This window comes from Hypanus sabinus, chromosome 1, assembly GCF_030144855.1.
Source record: "Hypanus sabinus isolate sHypSab1 chromosome 1, sHypSab1.hap1, whole genome shotgun sequence".
NCBI classification, from domain to species: Eukaryota; Metazoa; Chordata; class Chondrichthyes; order Myliobatiformes; family Dasyatidae; genus Hypanus; species Hypanus sabinus.
The window spans coordinates 160,993,482-161,011,482 of NC_082706.1; the positions used below are offsets into that span (position 1 = coordinate 160,993,482).

The window sequence follows — 18,001 nt, forward strand, 5'->3', positions numbered from 1 at the left end:
TGAGAGGCAGTGACTCCATGTATTGTGAATCTCCTCTCTCAGGACATCATCACTGGTATTGCTAATAGTTTATTCTTTTCATATGCACCAAGATAAAATGAAAAGCTTGTCCTGCATACTGTTTATACTTAACAAATCATTGCACAGTGCATTGAGCTAGAATAATGCAAAATAATAACAATGTAGAATAAAGAGTAAAGGCTATCAAAAATGTGGAGTGCAGGTACTCGATAAAGTGCAAGGTCATAACGAAGGAGATTGTGATGCCAGGAGTCATTCATATTGAGGTCCATTCAACAGTATAACAGTAGGATAGCTCTCTTTGAGCCTGGGGGTACATGCTTTCAGGCTTTTGTATCTTCTGTTCAATGGGAGCAGGAAGAAGAGAGGATGTCCTGGGTGGACAGGGTATTTGATTATGGTTTCTTTACAGAGGCAGCAAGAGATATAGACAAAGTCCTTGGAGGGGAGACTGGTTTCTGTGATGTGCTGAGTTGTGTCCACAAGTCCCTGCAGTTTTTTACGGTCATGAGCAGACCAGTGGATATATAAACTGTTACGAATCCAGAACAGAATGTGTTCTATGGTTCACTAATAAAAATTGGTAAGAGTTGATGGGGATATGCTAAATTTCTTTAGGCTTCTGAGGAAGTAAAGGCATTTGTGAACTTCCTTGTCCATGACATCAACGTGGTTGGACCACAGCAGGCTATTGGTGACATTCAAACCTAGGAATGTGATGCTCTTAATCTTAAAACTATTGATGTTAACAGAAGCACCAGTGCCACTAGGACCATATATTTTCTGTTCCTTATCAATCAACCAGCACAGACTGATGCTGATTACCTGGGGCCATCCAAGGGCCATCTTCAGCTTCCTTACAAAAAAGTCAAAAGGTTGACACCAGCCAAGCCATGACAATCAGGAAAGAATTAGGATCAGCAGGCGAAGCAAAGGTGAGAGATACTGGCAAAAATTCTGCTAGAAATCTAAGAATAACATCTTCAGGTTTGGCATTCCTGGAAGAAAAAATAACTCACTTGTACTTCCCTCTTTCTCAATTCTGACCTGAAATTTTGACTGTTTCTCCCTCCTCATGGATGCTGAGTTTTTCCATCATTTTCTGTTTTAATTTCAGATGTCCAGCATCGGCAGTTTTGTTCTTGACTTTCATTTACCACAGAAATAATTCAGTCTTGTTCCCAAAGCTTTGTTGACAAAGTGAAATAGCACAACAGATTCACAGGATCTGCAAAATGGAGAAGGAACATAAGGATTAGCAACAAGAACTTCAAATTCATGCATTGAGAGCACTGAGAAGCCCAGCCTGCCCTTCATCTATTTCCTGCCTCATTGTAACCAATATCTGTGGTTCACATATTGACCTCTTCATTGATTTGAGATTCATAAATAAAGCAAGTCATCTTCAATCCCAAGAAGAAAAAGAAAATTTTATCTGCTGTTTTAAAAGAGGGTACTTCAATTGCACTTTAGAAGTGACAGCAGAAGTTTATGAAGTAATACACAATGGAAAAAAGCAATTGAACATAGCCAATTTAAAGCACAAATTCCAATATGTCATCCACGCTGAATTGTCAAATGACATTTTGAGGATCATTGTAAAATCTTTCAGCTGCAAAAACAATAGAATATAATGCGGGAAATGTGAATGCTCAGCTGCATACAAAAGAATAATTAGATACATTTTGAAATATTGTCTTAACGTTGAAAACGTAATTGAGTTTTAAGAATGAACAGATGAACTGTGGAGATACATATGTCATTCTTACTTTAGAAGTTTAGTTCCATTTAGATCAGTGGAAGAATTTGAATGAGTACAGTGTGTTGTCTAGACTGCACTGCATATGCAAGTCACAACTGGTACTCAAAAAGTATTCTAATCACTAGACTTCACCCTTAAGTTGAGAGAATGTTGGTAACTGGTTCTGAGCAATTTAGGCTATTCTAAACTGGAGGATTTGATTTACCCTTCTGTTCAATATTCAGCTTCAAAATCACAAGCCATAATTCAAAATTTTTGATACCGTTTTGTTGACAGTTTAGGCAACCTATCTAGGCACTCATCTAAGAGAAGTTTGAATAGCTACATGGCCGAGAGGGTTATGGAGGAGATATTATCTAGGTACAATTTGTTGGGTTGTGGGGGTGGGGAGGGTTGATATAGAGGCCTATTGCCCAGGTGAGGGCTGCGATGCACCGTCACTAACTGAGACGTGGGTTAAGGTAGGCTTTTATTGGCTGGAAGAAAGCACAAGCAGCAAGTGACCATCACACAACATCCTGGAGACTGAGGAAGGGTCTGTGGCTCCAATCGCCTTTATACCGGGGTCTGTGGGAGGAGCCAGAGGAGCAGTCAGCGGGGGGGGGGGGGGGGGGGCGTGTCCAGATAGGTGTAAGTAGTTCACCACAGGCTGATTGGACAGTTCAGCACAGACCTGATGAACCAAAAGGCCTGTTTCAGTGCTGAACTACTCAATTACTCTCTGGCAAAGATCCAAATACTCAAATGATCCAAAGCAAGTTTGCATTCAGAAACATCAATTTTTGAAGGGCCTGCTCTGCACGTTTCCCATTGTCTGTTGATTTTATCGGTTTGCAGCATCCATTGTACTTTTTATTTTTAGCAGCAAGTGAGCTCTGTAGATAAAATACAACAGAAACATAGTGTTCAAGCTGTAGTGTTCTGATTTCTATGATCTGCGCTGAAGTATGTTCCATGGGAGAAATATTTTCAGTGTTGGTAATTTTATATTGACTTCATGCCGCTTGTCAATTTTTGCAGGGTTGCCGTGAAAGTATACAGTGTTAATGCCAACTAGTGTCCAGTCAGGAAACAGGTATAATCAACAGAAGTAGATCTGTAGTTTCTGGCATCATTAAGTTTACACACTACTTCTGCTATGCATTACATCTCAACAGGGCTTTAATATAATTTACAGATATCTGACAATCCTTCATTTCTCTGTAATGTGGGCAGAATTTTGTGTATTTAGCACTGAATTTCTAATCTTCATTACATCCTTAAGTATGACAATACCTTGCTTGTCGTATACACAGTATAGTTTTACAGTTTAGTAAGCTTAGCCTTTGGCTGTTTGGCACAGATTTTCCAATCATTTAATCAGTTACTCACATGCATTAGACAGAATATTAAAAAAGCTTATCTTTTTTCTAATAGGTCGGTTTTCAATTGTAATAATTCATTGAGTCACAGAACTTAGATACAGGCCATTTGGCCTGTCAAGTCCCTATCTATATTATTCTCATTTCCCAGCTCATTTACAGTATGTATTGGTGATTTGAAGGCTCCTCCAGGTAACCTCCTTCTCTTTCTGGCAGTGCATTCCGGAGTCCAACTATCTAGGTGTAAAAGTTCTTTCACAGATTCCTTCTAAACCATTTAATATTTATCCCCAACCTATGTTCTTTAATTTCACTTATTTTTGAAATGGAGAGAAGCTAGTGACAATCTATTCCACCTAAATGAATGGGACTTGCAGCATTTTAATGCAGCATCCAATTCAGGATTTCCATGATTACACACAGGAACTTGGAAGGGTGAAATTTGCTGACAACTGCTCACCAGCATTTGCTGATGATATTCTGATAGTGGACTCAAAGTCCAATATAAGAATACAAAGATACAAAGAGCAGTCCGGTGAAGTAATTCATGCCAGGAAATTCATCTGTTGAATTCACAGAGGAGAATAGCAGTGAGGAATTGAAGTGTAAATATTTCAGTGTGATTTAAAAAAAAATTACTTTTATTTGAATGTTTTAGGAGGTTTTAATTGATTGGATTGTTATTTTTAAATATGTATCATTTTGAAGCTTTTAATACCATATTAATTTTTAAAGGTTTTTATATTTTTCATATGTTTCAACATTTTCTAAATGCCAGAAATATTCCATGTTTTTCCAGCTCTGAGAGCCAGCTAGGCTTGGGGAAGCGCCTGACATAGTACTTTTTGGCATTTTCATGAGTGGAGCATAATCTTGTTGCAGCTTGAAGTTGTAACTTATGCATCGAAAGGCCAGCCATCATAGAGGGGCTTGCCACTGAGGACCTGGCAAGTTTCTAATCTGGAATTTAACAAAATCAAAACAAACTTAGACTAGATATCAGTTGGGAAGCTCAGTGCTGATTTAAAACCAGGTCCAATAAAACTGCAGGAGGTTGTCTATACAAATATATTTCAATGAATATTTTCAATGTAAGAACCAAACCAAGTACTAGGTTCCAAACTGTTGCCTGATTACATTACTTCATGGCTAATTTGACAGTCAATGATTTTCAACTGCATTTGAGCTGAAAACTGAACAAAAATTCATTTCAGGAAACTAAAACAATGTTATGAACAATTTGTTCAGTCGAGGCTAATTACTTATGAAGTGTAAACACCAGGCAAAAATATTAATTCCATTATACTATGATTCCTGCATGGTATATTGTATGCAGCATATTTAATAGTAGGTATGACCTTAAGAATTTTCTTTTCAAATATATGCTTTCTTTATAGAATGCACAGTAACTCAATAGATTAATTTCATTGCCTTCATCACTCTATGAAATGTATGAAGTACATTTGCTTGCAATATTTACATTAAAACAACATGCCTTCAAATTTTCAGTCCCCAACTTTCATCAGTGATTGTTGTTATGCAGGGCAAACCTCCCTGTGTCCATTGGTGTGAGATCCATATGCTTCTGTATTTCCTTACGAACTGTATCACATGGTCATCTGCTTGCTAAGTTGTTGCAGTGTTGTCTTGTGTCAGACGTCCAGCTGAACCTGCGGAGAAAGGCTCAGTAAGAGGATGGTTCCATTTTGCTTTTATCTAATGTTACCTGTGTAATTATTGGCCATTTTACCTGTATATTAAAGAAGAAGTAATAACAAGACAAGTACCTGCTGCTCTCTTTCTGATCAAGTCTTCTTGTTCCGACAGTCCATCCTGGAATCACTGAATTTGTTCTTAATAATGCAAGCTCACAGCAAGTAATAAATTGATTTGAAAGGCAACATTTCAATAGAACAACAAGATTGAGAAACATCAATCCTACTGGTACATGATATGGATGATCTTGGAGAATTTCCAGAGGCTTCATTATATATTTGCAGTGAAAACTAGTGCCCACTCTGCCCATTGGTGGAGCTCGTTATTAATGGGTGTGTGGGGAAACAGCACATAGCTGTACCCCATAAAGACTGGGGCCTTCTCTATGGCCCATACAAAACTAATCTGTTTGTACCGGATGTAGCAACATGGTTAAAATGAAATAAAATAATAGAAGTTAATTCCCAAATATAATTAGGGTAAAATAATCTAAAAACAGATTATTTTACCCAGATGATTTTTAGAAATTAACTTCTATTGTTTTTTTATTTATTTTAAACATGATTAGAAAAAATAAGATGAAGCAGAATAATTTACAAGCAAATTAAAGGATTGATATTCATGGTGTTCTGTCTGTGCAGAGGTTAATGTAGTTCAATCAAATTAGATTAAGAACCTTTATGGGAGAACATTTAGTGTACTGGGCAGATATGGCAATAGGGTACATGTCCTCTCTATGACATTGATTAATTTCCTAGAGTGACAGTGCTGTGGGTCATTATGAATACAATATCTTTTGAGATTCTTTTGCCCTGATTTGTCCTTTAAGTGCCCAACTGGATCCACAATATTCAGTGTATGTGATTGGGTGCACATTGTTTGTGCGATGCTAATATTAAGCTACATAAAGGGGCAGATAAATCTGTATCTATTGTTTTTATATCCTCACGAGGTCAGTGAATTTCATACATACTACTGACTAATGCTCTTGCCATTAACTATTACGGGTGAGTTTCTAGACACCGGCATCCAAATATAATTGCGCCATTTGTGACCATAGCTGTCTTTGTCATGAGGGCAAAGTTAATAATTCAGCATCCTGGTACTTTGGGCCAACATCTCTCTCCATTGCATCTAAGGCCTGAGGTATCAAGGGCAAATAGTTGGCCCTAATATCTTGTTGAATATACTTTTAAAATTTAAATCACTATTGTTTTTGTGTATGCTTGTGGATTGATGGACTCGTTGAGTTTCTGAAACAAAACATTTGAAAGATGAATTGCATGTTGGCTCATTCCAACTTACGTGCGCGTGGCCATCGGGGTGGGAGGGCATCATTACTGGAGGACTTTTACATGTGCCCAATGTCTTCTCATTCTCACACTAACCTGTCTGTCCTCCACTGTCAGGTTGAATCCCGATTCAAACTCAAAAACACGAAAACAACATTTCATATTTCATCTGCGTAGTCTCCAACCCAAAGGTAAGAATGTTAAATTTTCCAATTTTGGGTAACCTTTACCTTTGTGTTTTCCCCCTACCCACCTACCCTATCCACCTCAGGTCTTGCTACTATTGTCTCTTTCCCTCCCCTATCTGGTTCTATCTGCCTGCCATCACATCCCTAATGGTTACCATTATTACTGTCCTTACTCACCAGAATCCAGCACGAATAGCATATTGTGTTCCTGTTTGTCATCCTCCAGCATGTGCCTGACTTCCACCCTCACCACACCCAACACTAATCCCCCATCCTGGTTCCATCTGCCCTTTTTCTTGTCATGATTGCTTCTATCTATCACTCACTGCATTTGTCTCCCAACCCCACACCTCTCCATCACACACCTAAATTCATCAGTCCAACCTCCATCACCCTGTAATAGACGACTTATCATCTACTGGCCCCTGTCTCACCACTCCCCTCTTCTCTTCATCCTGGCTACGTTCCTTCTCCAATTCAGTCCTGATGCAAGATCTTGTCCCAAAGTGTAGACAATTATTTTCCTCTTTCCATTCTCCTTTCCCTCAAAAGATACCACTTGATCTGCTAAATTTCTCTAGCAATTTGTTTAGAGTTCCAATTCTAGCAACTGGAGTTTCTTGTATCTTCAGTTAACTATTAGATATCAATATGGTGCACAAACAATGTAAATGGCTCCTCTCCTACTTGGAAGTGTTGAAAATACCACTGTGTCATTTTCAAAATTATAATAAAATGTGCGGTAAGCTAATTCTATTAGTTATAAAAGGCAGCATTTATTTAATTTATACATTTTTATTGGTAGATTTATTTATTTAATAATATTATACTTCAATTACTGATTGATCCGAGATCTAAAGTTCAGTACCAATAGGATTTGTTGTTTTGTTTGCTTTGAGGTTGCAAAGAACTCTCTGAGTTTTTCTTTTAAAATGAACGAATAAATTGTTTTTTCCCTTTTGGATTGGTTATATGTGAATAAGCATGTAACTTAGAAAAGATTTTTGTTCTATAATGTTGGAGTAGTGATTAATCAGCAAATCTTCTAATCCGTTCTCATTTTGATGTATTTCAAGTCACACACTTATCTTGATGCAATCAAATATTACTCATATTTTTGACATGCATAAATATTTCATTACTTTCTGACATATTTTGGCATCAAATGGAATTGTTGTGTCAGAACATCTTAAAGCACAAGTGTCTCTTATTAAGCATGGTTCATTGACTGCAAACTACACATTATTTTCCAATATCCTTCCATTTCCATTGTGCCACATCAAACAAAGAACTAAAGTAAAACCTCACACAAATGTGCATTGTGGAAAATCAATACAGGGAGCCAACTGACCAACCTTAGCACAGAACATTTTGAAGAACGTCAAGAAGACTTGCTTTCATACAAAGATTTTCATGTCCTTTATTCTGGGACATCTCAACATGCCATGCAAACAATCAAATGCCAAAGTCATTGTCTCGACCCCAACCATTAACCTTTAAGATCTAGCCCCCTACAGTGGGCCCATCTGCACACTTTAAATGGAGTTAGGGCTGGATTTGGCCACACAGTTGAGGGTGCGTAGGGAGTACAATAAGGGGCTGAGAAAGCAACCTGCAGGACACTTGTTTTGTGATTAATCACGAAGGAGATGCTGTTGACTATCCTTACTGATTGTCATCGGTTGGTTTGGAAATTAAGGATCCAGTTGCAAGTGCTGCAGAATTCTAAGCCAAGGAGGATTTTTGGAATTAGAGTGTTGAAAGTGGAGCTATGGTGGGTCTTCAACAGGTTTCTTAGCATCCTTGATGGCTTTACGAAGATTGTGCCTGATTTCCTCGATAGGTGGGGTCATCTGACTTGAATGCCTGAGACTTGGGCTTCAGTATGGAGAGAATTCCTCATTTCATCCATGGTTTCCAATTGGGAAACACTAGAATTGACTGTATTATATTCGTGTCACTGTAAAACTTCAGCAAGACTACAATAGTTCATAACCAGCAAGCTCTAATGTCAGGTTAATGTATTTTAGTGATGTTGATTAAGTGTCAAACATTGACCAGGGCACAGATGATAACTTCTTTGTGGCACTATTTTGGTGTAATAGTGTCATTGGATCTTTGATGTCTACAGACATGTGAAAAGCTTTAATGTAATATCTTGCACAAAGGCTGGTTTTAGAGAATATAGTTTACTTATTTGGTCTCCAGTCTTGTTTATATTTAGTATTAATGTAAAATGGTTCCTTTCAAAAAGCATAATGTTTCTAGTGTGAGAAAGGAATAGGTTGGTTTATACTTATAACAAAGTACTAAAACGGACATCTGTGACCAAACTTCACTCAAAGCCTTTCAGGACAATACAATGCTACTTTCAGCGATGGGCACCGTATACTTAAGGAAGTTTCCTTATTAACTGTTGCAGCAGCAATACTCAGCATAGCATCCATGAAGAACATGGGAGCTACAGGAGAGACAGAAGGAGCTCTCATCATTTACTGAAAGGAACATGCAAGTCCTAGTTAAAAATGTGTGTAGCAGGAGGAAGAACATGTGTTCGGTGACCAGATGGCCCAGCAGTTCCAAGAAATCCCTTCATCTACTTAAGCTGAGGCAAGAATTAACATTAATTAGTTAAGACACTCCCCACCCAGCTGTTTCCATATGCAGAGTGGAGATCTTCATAGAATATATGTCATGCAAGGTGCCATTCCTCAGGAAATACAACAAGTCAATGAAATTACTATAGCAGGGATTGATTCAGTTGTGTTCAAGTGGACATACAAAGCAGAACATGATGGATTCTTATGTGGAGTCCTCTACCTGATTATTGATGGTGATAGTCAATGGCTGAATGTGAAGAGAGTAATCTTATTTGCTTTAGAAACTATAATTTTTCAAGGTCCTTTAAGAGATGCATCTTTATTCTGGGCGTCCCTTATCCACTGATCATAACTTTTATTTTATCACTCAGGTGAGAGATGGGGTTAAAATTGAAGCAGATTAAGTTATTTCTTAGTGAATAATGAATTTGGACAACCTTTTTGATGTAGTGGTGAGCAGAAAATTGGGAAGTTCTGGCAAAAGTCTGCTGCATCCTCTTGGTGAGGTCCTGTGGCAAGAATGGTGAGAATCAATGTAAACCTGGCCTCCATAAAATAATTGGTTTTGGCAAGATAGTGTGGTCAAATGTTATTCTGCAGAAAATTATCTATTTCATTGATGACAGCCATGAAAATCCTGCATCTCAGCAAATGAATGGACTTGACAATTCATAGCAGTAGTTGGTCATTTACGTTCCTCTGTCTGATTGTAACCATAGCTCTCCATCCCATCTACCTGTGGTAAATGTTCTCTCCCTTGTTTGTCAAGAATCTTCTTACTTCTGCCTTCAAAATATTCAATGAATCTGCTATCCTACGTGGAAGTGAGAAATCCCATGAGAAAAAGCCTCATTTTGGTGATCACTTGCTTCTGTATTGAGAAGTGAGCCTTACTTCTGTATTCTCTCACGTGAGGAAATGTTCTCTCCAAAATCTCTTTGTCAAAATCCCTCAGGATCTGACATGACTTAATCAAGTTCCCTATCACTCTTTTACATACCACGGGCAGATAGAAGCTTATCATGTCCAGAGTTTCTCACCTGCCAGTTCTGGACATTGCTACAGTAAACCTCCTGAATTGCATCTTATGTATTTTCATTCTTTTCACAAATAAGGAAATTAATATCATTCAAAATACATCATATATCTGAGACATAACCCTGCTTCAATTTTATTCAATTTTGCATGACTTTATTGAAAACATTCTGTACCATTACCCATGACAGTAGCATCAGTAGTAGCTTCTTGCAAATCATTTACTGGGGCATTGATATTTTGGACCTCAGCAAAGCTAACTATCTACATAATGTGCTGCTTACTTAAATTAGAGTTAAGAGGGAAAAGTTTGTAGGAATTCTGCAAGACAATTTTTTTAAAGGTACTATCCAGGGAGCTAGCATATACAACAGGCCATTTAAAAGGCATTTAGGCAGGCATGTGAATAGGCAGGGTGAAGGGATGTAACCCGTGTGCAGGCAGAAGTGATTACTTTAAATTGGCACCATGGTCAACAGAGATGTCCTGGGCTTAAGTGCCTGTTCTTGTGCTGTACTGTTCTATGTCAGTTTGCCAGAAATTGGAATTACTTCTTCAGAACCATCAGGTATATGACTGATGCTGGATTCAATGCAGCAAGCAGTTTCAGCATCAGCCTAGATTTCTGTGCTGAAGTCTCTTGAGCAGTATTTGAACTGAAAACTGTTTGACTCAAATAATAAAGCATTATCCATTGAGTCACCTAGCAATAGAATTTCATAGTAGGAAACATCTTTGACCAACAAATCCTTCGAGCATTCATTTTCAATAGTACCATTTTATTCTCCCCACAGATTCCACTGCTCAACTGTACTTACCAATTTACAATTAACCTCCCAAATTGCACATTTTTGGGATATGGGAAGAAACTGGAGCACCCAGAGGAAACCACTGTGGTCACAGGGAAGATGTGCAGACTTCACACAGACACCATCTTAGATCAGTGTTGAAGCAGGGCTTATGTGTGTTTTGTGTGTATTAGACAGTAGAGCAGGGGGTAAGCATAAAACATTGAGGTTCAGCTGTGCTGATTGTCAGCAAGGAGGCGATGTTACCAAACCCCACTGAGGGAGGTTGGCCGATGTGAAAGTTGAGCTCAGTTGCAAAGGGAGGTAAAGAGACCCAGGTCTTGAAGCTTAATGGTGAGTGGATGGGATAATTGTGTTCAGCACCAAGCTGCGATCAATGAACAGAAACCTGGTGTCCTTGTTAGGGATTATTCTGGAGTTATGAAATTATGGATAGCAAAATTTTGCATTAACTAAAGTGAGAACCAGTCTTCATGAATTAAAACAGTTTAACTTCCAATGATATTTTGTAGCTAGTGAAACTAATCATTGGGCGTGGACATCTAATTCTGCCCTATTGAAGCTACCTGGGGAAAAACATTAAATGAATATTCCTGCTATTAAAGTTTATCCCTGCCACTTAAGGTTCCATTCAGGACAGATCTGTTTTGTCACTTAACCTTCTGGTTAGTTACATGTTCATGAAGCAAAGGTAGGACTTTCAAAGTGAATACTAAGGCTCTGGGGAGAGATACAGAATAGATGGAACTAAGAGAACAGTAAATAGTTCCCTGAAAGGGGAATCACCAATAGACAAAATAGTGAAGAAGCCATTTGGTATACCGGCTGTCTTCACTGAGTATAGAAATTGGGATGTTATTTTGCACTTGTACAAGATATTCCCAAGGCCACACTTGGAGTATTGTGAACTGTTTTGAACACCCTGTGGGAAGATGTTATTGAGCTGAAAAGGGTCTAAAGAAGATTTATAACAACCTTGCCAGGACATGACAGCCTGAAATATAAGGGGAGGTTGGGTACGCCTGCACGCTTGGACTTAATTCCTTGCAGAGTTGGACTCTGAAAAACCCTAGTAGAGGTGTATAAAATTATGAGGGATGTAGAATGAATGCACACTATTTGTTTCCCAGGGAAAAGGAATCAAAAATTAGAGGGGCAACTACTACTTCATACAGAAGGTGGTATGTAAATGGAGCAAGCTGTCAGAGGAACTGGCTGAGGCAGGTACAATAACCACAGTTAGAAGACCCCTCAGTTAATAGTAAGGCACTAAGACATAAAAAAAGGTTGAGAATTTCTGATATAGAGGGATGTGGGCCAAACACTGGTAAAGAGGACTGGTCTGCATGGATGTATTGGACTATAAGGTCTGTTCCCTTGCTGTCTTGCTCTATGATTCTAATAGGAGTTTTCAATTTTTATTTTCTAACAATACAGTTTAAAATACTGCTGCTAAAATTATGTTTTCAATCTTTTCAAACTGCTTTCAATACATTGGTTCCAATGATGATCCAGACTTTGCTGCCAAATATTACGGACATTAGTAACACTTCACTCACTTTTATTGAATGTGTAAATCATTCAGCAATTTATGGTAAGGATAGAAAACCCTGTAAATGTAAAAAGGCTATAGGGATCATTTTCCATTTCGATGTCAAATTACAGCTGGCTCTGAAACCCTCGACAGCACCTGAATTTGACAAAATTGTAATTAAACACCACAGAAAGTTAAGAATGGTACTTAATAACGGAAAAGTATTTTAATGAGAAGTATTTTGTTTCCTCAGTGATTAACTTTTATTAACAATTCCAAAAGGATTAGTTCCAAACCATAGAGTTTCATTTTTTATGTTATTAAATAGTGGTGATTTTGAAGATTTTACAGTTTTTCTTTTTCCATCACTGTTTGCCAAATCACTTAAGCCAAATGTGGATAACGTGGTACAGTTGCAGGGAGGGTGCTGTGCAGGTAGACAAAGTGCAAGGGCCACCATGAGGTGTTCTGGGAGATCCAGTGTTCAACTCCTAACATATCATGGTCCATTCAAGGGTCTGTCCATGAGCCTGGTGGTACATTTTCTCAGGCTTTTGTATATTCAGCCTAACAGAAGTGGGGAGAAGAGAGAATGAATAGTGTGAGGGGTGCATGATTATATTAGCTGCTTTCCTGAAGCAGTGGGAAGAGTAGACTGAGTCAAGGGGTAGTCAGTTTGCATGGTGGTCTGGGGTGCAATCAGAAGTATCAGCAATTTTGTGTGATTTTGGACACAGTTGCCAATTCAAACCGTAACACATATGGACAGTTTACTTCCTATGGTGAATTTGTAACATTTGTAATAGTTATCTGAAACATACCAAATTTCCTTAGACTTCTGAGGAGAAAGAAGCAATGGCGTGCTTTCTAGATTGTAGCGTCATGTAACTTGACCAGGACAAATTGTTAGTGATGTTTGTACCTAGAAAATAAGCTGGCAACCACCTCCAGTCTCAGTACCATTGATACAGAAAAGGTCTTCTATTCCACCCTGCTCCTGATACAATTACCAGATCTTCCACCTTGCTGACATAGAACCATAGAATACTACAGCACAGTACAGGCCCTTCAGCCCTCCATGTTGTGCCGACCCATATAATCCTTAAAGAAAAGTACTAAACCCACACTAGCCCATAACCCTCCATTTTTCTTTCATCCATGTGCCTGTCCAAGAGGCTCTAAAATACCCCTAATGTTTTAGCCTCCACCACCATCCCTGGCAAGTCATTCCAGGCACCCACAACCCTCTGTGTAAAAAAAATTACCCCTGATGTCTCCCCTGAACTTCCCTCCCTTAATTTTGTACATATGCCCTCTGGTGTTTGCTATTGGTGCCCTGGGAAACAGGTATTGACTATCCACCCTATCTATGCCTCTCATAATCTTGTAGACCTCTATCAAGTCCCCTCTCATTCTTCTTTCTTGAGTTTGTTGTCTTGAAGCCATTCCACTAGATTCTCTGTCTCCATCCTGAACACTTGGAAACATTGGCCTAATTAAGGACAGTTTGTCTGATTTGTGTGGGGCAAGTCATGTCTTACTATTTTAACAGGGCTTTTGAAGAAGTGACAAAGGTGATGATGAAGGAAGTGTGGTGGATGTAATCCACATGGATATTAGTAAGGTGTTTGATATGAGAGGCTCAACCAGAAGATGAAGATGCATGGTATCCATGGTGAATTTGCATTTGGATTGAGAATTGGCTTGCCCATTGAAGACAGATGTGGTGTTTGATGGGACCCTGCTATTCGTGATATATACTGAATGCCCACTTTATTAGGAAACTCCTGTATCTAATGAAGTGGCCACTGAGTCTACGTTCACAATCTTCTGCTGTTGTAGCCCATCCAGTTTAAGATTCAACATGTTGTGCTTTCAGAGGTGCTCTTCTGTACCTCACTGTTTTAACACATGGTTAATTGAGTTACTGCCACTTTCCTGTCAGCATGAGCCAGTCTGGCCATTCTTCTCTAACCTCTTTCATTTATCAAGGCATTTTTGCCCACAAAGCTGAAGTACACTGGATGTGTTTTTGCTTTTCACACCATTCACTGCAAACTTTTGAGATTATTGTGCATGAAAATCCCAGGAGATCACCAGTTTCTGAATTACTCAAACCACCCTGTCTGGCACCAACAAAGTGTTTTTCCAGGGCCAAAGTCACTTAGATTCTGTTCCTTCCCCATCCTGATGTTTGGTTGAAACAACTGAATCACTAGACCATATCTTCTATGGATTGAGTTGCTGCCACATCATTGGCTGATTAGATATTTATATTAATGATCAGTGTAGAGGTGAACTTAATAAAGTGGCCACCGAGTGCATATGGCCTTGATGAAAGCCTAGATGGGCGAGTTAGTAAGTTTGTGGATGATATGAAGGTTGGAACTGCTGTGGATAGTGTAGAAGACTGTCAAAGGGTACAACAGTTGTTGTGCGGACTGGGCCGTCATGCTGAAGCATCAGGGAGAAGACACCAGAGATGGTGAAGTGTGGCAGAGGACTGTGCTGGACTGGGGGTTGGGCTTTGCTGTTGGTGCTGCCCTCTGGTTTTGTCCCGGAGGATGACAAGCTGAAATGCATTCATCTGCAGCTGCACTAGCGTGTGATGAGGAACGATTGTGTGCTTGTTCTTGCTGAAACATGGCTCCAGGACATCATCCTATGCACCATCAATCTACAGGCCATGACACCCAGCGACTTGGGCTGTATATTTTTTGTGACTGCATGTTTTCCTGCTATTGTAATTATATGTGCCTTGTGCTCTTTGTGACTGTACTCTGTTTTACACCTTGGCCCCAAAGGAACTCCATCTTGTTCGGCTGTATTCTTGTATATGGTTGAACGACAATTGAACTTGAGCTTGAATTAGATCAGTTGCAGATATGGTTGGAGAAATGGTAGATGGAGTTTAACTCGACCAAGTTGTGAAGTATTGCATTTTAGGAGATCAAATGTAAAGGGCAGCGCGTGGTAAGTGCAAGACCTTTCACTGTGTTGATGTGCCGAAGGATCGTGGGGTCCTTCATTAGTGAGGGAACTGAGTCTGAGCTGGGAAGTTATGTTGTTTCTTTATTGCACTCTAGTTAGACTGTACCTGGAGCATTGCATTCATTTCTTTGTTCCATGAAGGACATTGAGGATCTGCAGAGGATGCAGGAAAGCCTCACCAGGATGCTGCCAAGATTAGGAGTCATGAGCTAAAAGGAGAAGCTGGACAGTCTTGGGTTGTTTTCTCTGGAGTAGAGGAGGCTGAGAGGAGGTCCAGTAGAGAGCCACTACAAGAGAGCATTTACTTAAGGTGAGTGGGGGTAAGTTCAGACGAGGATTGTGGGGCACTTTTTTTGCATGAGACATGACACTGGAGTGGTGTTGAAGGCAGATATAGACTCTTCCAGGAACCTCTTAGTTCTGCACATATATGCGCAAGAAGCAGAGGGCTATGGATATTGTGCAGGCAGAAGCGATTAGTTTAGTCACGTATTTGAGTATTAATTTAATTAGTTGGGCACAACACGTTGGCCCAAGGGCCTGTTCCTGTGTTGTGCTTTTCTGTGTTTTATACTTCAATTCAGATGAGGCCTTCTAGGGTGGTGTCTTCTGTAAGTTTAAATATAGACGGAGTTTGTGCAGAATTTGGCCTCACAATTGTGAAAGTTTGGTCACTATGTGAATTGCTGTGGGTCAAATTTGTTTAGGTGGCTGGAATTAATGTGTACCATGTCCATGAGGAAGGATGTAAGAGCCACCTTATTTTCCTTTGGCACCAGGATGATAGTGTTTTTTTTGTAAAACAGATGGAACCTCAGAATGAAGTAGAAGGTTAAAGATATCTGCAAATACTCTTGCCAACTCCTCCATGCAGGATCTGAGGACAAAGATGGGGACTCCGTATGGCAGCTGAGTTCCATGGCTTCACCATCAGGAAGACTGATATGACTTCTGTTACGATGGCTCTGGGTATAGATGCACCAAAGGTTGATGAGGTGGGTGGCATCAGTTCACTGTCCTTGTCCTCCTAATTTGATTATAATTCATTATTATTCTATGCCTTTAATTCCCACTGGCAAGCAGGCAACCTGCCACCAACCATTTAACTATGCCAGAAGTTGCAAATTGCAGAGGTGTACTGAACAGTATTAGAAAGAGTGCAGCAGGATATGACCCAGCATTCAAGCAACATTGCTGCAACCTTCAAATCTTTGCATAAGCAACTCTATCTTCAGTTTGGTTCCATCAATTTTCTTCATGTGTGATTTGATTTTATGTTTCTGAGCAGCCTTAAAGCTTCTAATTTATATAAAATTGCAAATTGCTCATTTACATACATTTAACAATCTTTCTTAAAATCCAAACGGTTTTTATTTGTTGGTACAACAGTTTCAAGGTAAGCAGCTGTAAAGAGCTCTGGAAATCAGGATTAAGTCTGAGCCTTTGGCATTGAGAGTCAAGTGAAATACTGCGCTCTTCTGTGAGACCATAAGACCATTAGATATAGCAGCAGAATTAGGTCATTTGGCCTATCGTGTCTGCTCCATCATTTCATGATGGCCAATCCAATTTTCCTCTCGGCCCCAGTCTCCTGCCTGCTCCCTTTATTCCTTCATGCCCTGACCAAGGAAGACTCTATTAACTTCTGCCATAAATATAAATAAGGACTTGGTCTCCACAGCTGCCTGTGGCAAAGAATTCCACAGACTCACCACACACTGGCTAAAGAAATTCTTCTTCATCTCCATTCTAAAAGGACACCCTCTATTCTGAGGCGGTGACCTCTGATCTAGATTCTCCCAGCAAAGGAAACATCATCTCCACACCCACTCTATTAGGCCTTTCACCATTTGATAGTTTTCAATGAGGTCACTCCTCAGTCTTCTGAATTCTGGTGAATACAGACCCAGAGGCATCAAACACTCCTCATATGAGAATCCATTCCATCCTGGAATCATTTTCATGAACCTCCTTTGAACATTTTCCAGTTTCAGCACATCCTTTCTAAGATAAGTGGCCCAAAACTGCTCACAATACTCCAAGTGAGGACTCACCGGTGCTTTATAAAGTCTCAACATTACATCCTTAGATCTATGTTCTAGTCCTCTTGAACTGAATACTAACATTTCATTTGCCTTCCTCACCACAGACTCAACCTGCAAATTGACCTTTAGGGAATCTTGCACAAAGACTCACAAGTCCCTTTGCGCCTCAGTTTTTTGTATTTTCTCTCCATTAAGAAAATAGTCTACTCTTTCACAACACTATTCCATTTGCTACTTCTTTCCCCGTTTTCCTAATGTCTAAGTCCTTCTGTAGGCCCTCTACTTCCTCAAAACTACCTGTCCTCCTCCTATCTTCATATTGTCAGCAAACTTTGCACAAGGTCATCAATCATCAACCAAATCATTGATGTATGACCTATAAAGTATTGGTCACAACACAGACCCCTGTGGAACATGTCTAGTTATCAGCAGGCAGCCAGAAAAAGGCTCCCTTCATTCCCACTCTTTGCCTTGTGCCAATCAGCTACAACTTTATCCATTCTAGAGCCTTCATATAATACCAAGGGCTCATAACTTGTTAAGCAGCTTTATGTGTGGCACCTTGTCAAATGTCTTCTGAAAATCCAGGTGCACAATTTCAACTGATTTTCCTTTGTCTACCCTGCTTGTTATTTCTTCAAAGAATT

At 39.5% G+C, this 18,001-nt stretch overlaps 1 long non-coding RNA gene across 1 annotated transcript in view; it reads left to right on the forward strand.

Annotated features, from left to right (window-relative positions):
* LOC132399548 (uncharacterized) overlaps positions 1-18,001 on the forward strand; it is a 134,804-nt gene that overhangs the window by 52,096 nt on the left and 64,707 nt on the right. Inside the window, exon 2 of the long non-coding RNA XR_009514020.1 lies at positions 6,270-6,343. This is a non-coding gene — a long non-coding RNA (uncharacterized LOC132399548). The remainder of the gene's footprint in view (positions 1-6,269; positions 6,344-18,001) is intronic.